Genomic DNA, 4,263 nt, shown 5'->3' with positions numbered 1-4,263 from the left:
GAAACATAGCAAGTTCAGTAGATATTTGAACTTAGAACTATGCCCCAAGGTTGAATTTTTTAGGCAGTCTACAATTAACCACAGGTATGTTTAATTATTTTTAGCTTGAAAAAGCAGATGTATTACAGACTCTCATAAATGTGCCTATTACATATTAACATATTAAACTATGTTAAGACTTTATATGGGATTTTCAGTACATTTCTTCAGACTTCAATTGTACAGTCCTACTTCTAAAACTTAAGTTTATGACAAAGTCTTGCTTATGAATGCTAATTTCTAATTTGTTGAGATAATGATGAACTGTGATCAATTTCTTAGCCACCCTATCTCCTATAATCACAACACCTCAAATGACTCTAATGCCAGTTATTTAATTTCATGTCGGGTTACAGAAAGACTGCAAGGTGCAAGCCAGTCATAATGATGGATGCAGCCACAGCCATGCCGTGACACATGAAAAAGGGAAGAAGATATCTACCTATCCATCAGCCATTAGCTCAGCTGCACACAGCTCCAGAACCCTACATACCAGCCATAGTGGCTGGTGAATCATGGAACTGCAGACCCTTAGCGTGAAGGTCTCCAAGGAGGACAGATGCAGATGTACAGATGTCTTTCATGCAGATGAACAAAATCCAGGTGTCACAACAGGGCAGAGACAACAAAGTAATTCTCATGCTTAGGGCTAAGATGTGGCAGTCTCAGGCTCTTATGGAATAACTAGTGTACCAGATTCAAAACAGATCATCTAAATGGAAAATCATCAGGCCTTGTTACATAAAACAAAGAAGCTGAGTAAGTAGATCAGCCATTTGGCTTATTCAGACTTGCACTTTGGGCTCAATGTAGAGCACTGGGGAGAGACAAGTTAAAGAACAGCCAAATAGCAAGTGTCCTTTTAGAGCAAAGTTGTCATCATCTCTAAAAAGAGGGAAGTGGAACCTTATACCATAGAACCCTAGATTCATGAAGGGGCTTGGGTTGGAAGTGACCTTAAAAATTACCTCATTCCAACCCCCCTGCCATGGGCAAGGACACCTTCTATTAGATCCAGTTGCTCAGAGCCCCATCCAGCGTGGCCTTGAACACTGCCAGGGATGGGGCACCCACAGCTTCTCTGGGCAACCTGTTCCAGTGCCTCACCACCCTCACAAAAAAAACCTTCTTCATAGTATCTAATCTAAATATACCCTCTTTCAGTTTAAAGTTATTACCCCTTGTGCTATCACTCCATGCCCTTGTAGAAAGTCTGTATAATCCAGGACAAAAGTAATCTTTTAAGAATTACATTCTACATCTTCTAACTCTACGTCCTCACTAGAATTCCCTTATCATGTTCCATCAGACACAGACACTTCTGAATAATGAATGAGATAATATTTTCAACTCCCTTCAGTGTAGGCAAAAACAATTTAATACTGATTTATGAAGGATTTTTAACACACTTTGCTTTTGCATGTAGCATATAGCCTTAAAAGTCACTCCAGCCTCTGAGTTAACAGAAAGAATATTGCACAGAAGTTTAGTCACTTGCCTTTCATTTAAAGCACCTCTGTTTTCAGGTCATTATCACCATTCATTCTAAACAAAGAAACTCTCATTTTTACTGGGTAATCAATCTGTAGCAACCTATCATCTTCAGCCTTCCTAAGCATCCCCTTATCTTGCCATAGTTGGACCTTGTACACTAAATTTTACTGCAATGCAGAGGTATCAGATACATTATTTTATAAAATGAACATCTACTAACTCAGAGATTAACTTAATAATACATGAAAAAACCAAACCTTCTTGCAAAGGTCTAATTCCTGCAGTTGTACTTTTCTCTATGGGACAGATCCTTAGGTCCACAGAACTTGTTTGTCAACAGTCACCAACAACTCCTAAAATGAAATAAAGTCAGGAGTAAGAAACTTCAACAATACATCATGTAATAATAAGAACTGGCTGAGGTTAACCCAGAATGTTTCACACATGGAATGTTTTAACAAACTGCCTAAATTATGTAAATAATGGAAATGGTAAATAGGAAGCTGCTCAACTACCCCAAATATTTTCACTCACCAGTGAAGAACTTTATGGCACAATACACCCAGACACCAATATACAACCAATATCCTCAAAGGACTAAGGATTGGGCTGCTTCAATTGACACTTTAAAAAGTAGCATAACATGAATAAAAATTTTTAAAGAACTTGATACGGTGTTTTCTCCAGGAAATGATTTTCTGGGTCAATTCATTTCTGAAGTTCAAGACAGCTCATCCTCAGACACTGTTTCTAATATCTGTGCAATGAACAGCTGGATTTCTTTCTGAATTGTCCTAATCAGTGATTTAAGGCAATCTTTATTAGTTTACAAATTAGATATTGAAGTAAGCTATTTTAATCTCTAAACATTAGAAAAACCAATCCATGAAGCAACAGGGAAGCAATGTAATTTTTCTGTTTAGAAAGGGCTGTGTTAATATGGTCTTTATTATCCATAAAAATTCCATAATGCACCCAGGGGCAGCATTAGAGAAGCAGCATTTACTGTTCTTCCAGTCTATTTGTTAATGTCAAGTGGATTATTAGAAGGGATCCAAGAGCTCTTACAATACTATACTTTTTATTCTAGGCTTAAAGCTTGGAGATTTTGATATTCAAAAACCCAGAATATGACAATACTTCAGTTCAAGCACCAGCATTAATGTATTTTTAGTTCTTCCCAGCAGTGAAGTGGGGAAACTGCCCAATACCAACATACAAATGAAACCAAGAGCCTTGCTTTGTTACAGAATTACAGGCTTATTTACTGAATTACCTAATACTGTACAGGCTATGTTACTGTCAATATGAGAGAAAACATAGTAGCACCCTTCCTCTTCCCAGAATTGTCACATATTCCATATCTGTCTTTTTCACCGAAGCAGGGTTTAAGCAGAATAGATGATTAAGGTGATTTATCAGTAAATTATATTCAGACAAGAAGTTGTTTTTTTCCTCATGCAAACAATGGGGCAAAATTAGGGGGGAAAAAAGCTCAAACTCTCCAAACACAAAATTTTTACTCAGGGAAATAAAGTAACATCTTCTGTTCTATTTCTACTACTGTTACTGTACACAAAAGTAACTTCCCCTTCCAGCAGATTTTGAAGCTCAGAGATGTCTCATTGGAAAGACATTTCTAAGATAGTTTTTTTTCCTCGTAGTTAAGAAGAAATGGCTCCCTTGGCCATGGCTAACAAACCTGGCACACACATGAGGAAAAGTCTGTTTTGAAGTAGTGACATTTTTTTCATGCCAAAGTTAGGGCAGGTTCTGAGATTTGGGAACAAATGGGTGTTCTCCTCAGCCATGTTCTGTTCTGCTGAATTCCCTACTGCAGGTGAAGGAACCAAAGAGGAGTTTTTTGAGAGACAGAGAAGGAAAAGTCATTAGGATAATTTAATGGGCAGATAATCTACGGCTTCCTTATTCTTGACAGGGAAGATCTTCAAACAGGAAATTCACAAGTTTCAGATGAGATGCACAAGGTGCAAGCACTGACCTCGGGCACGACGTGGCACCATTGCCCAGCACTCACTTCTTGGTGGTGCCACTACCAGCTCTTCACAGTTCTTCTTCCTTGGGGAGCGCCAGCTGGTCTCAGAGGTCACAACTTCAGAGCGGTGAGGGGTAATTCCCCCTCCAAGGTCTCTCCAACACCAAAGCTTGTGGCACAACCTGCGTGTCCCTGTTTGGCCAAGGAGAAGAGTGCGATATAAACGTGTAGACCAGCCCGGGGTGCGGCGCAACCTGAGGGCTCCGGGGCAGGTGACAGAGAGAGGACAAATGGACACTTGAGGAGAAATAGACACGGCGAGGAGAAAATGGGCACTTTTTTTTTCTTTTTGCCGAAGCACCCCCGGCGAGGCTGAGGTGGTGGCAGCGGGAATGGGAAAGTTTGCCGTGACCTCACATTAGTTTTTAGCATTAGTTTTTAGCAGCAAAACTCTAAAAAGCCGTCACTTTTTGCTGACAGGAGCAGATTCTCGCCGCCTGCCCCTCCGGCTCTCTCTCCGCTTTTCCCCAGCCTCTAGCGGCGGCTGGCGCTCCCCCTCCCGGGCTGCTCCAGCAGCGTTCCCAAGCAGGGAGTCGCCGTGGGACGGGGCGGGAGCGGGAGAAAGAGGGAGGGAGAGAGGCGGCCCCGCAGGGCAGCTTCCTCCCGCTCTCCCTTCCTCGTCCGGCCGCCGCAAGGAGCGGACCATGGCCCGCAGCCGCCGCCGGGAAGGCTCC

Source organism: Coloeus monedula, assembly GCF_965178545.1.
Source record: "Coloeus monedula genome assembly, chromosome: 1".
NCBI classification, from domain to species: domain Eukaryota; kingdom Metazoa; phylum Chordata; class Aves; order Passeriformes; family Corvidae; genus Coloeus; species Coloeus monedula.
Note: the sequence above shows the minus strand (reverse complement) of the source record.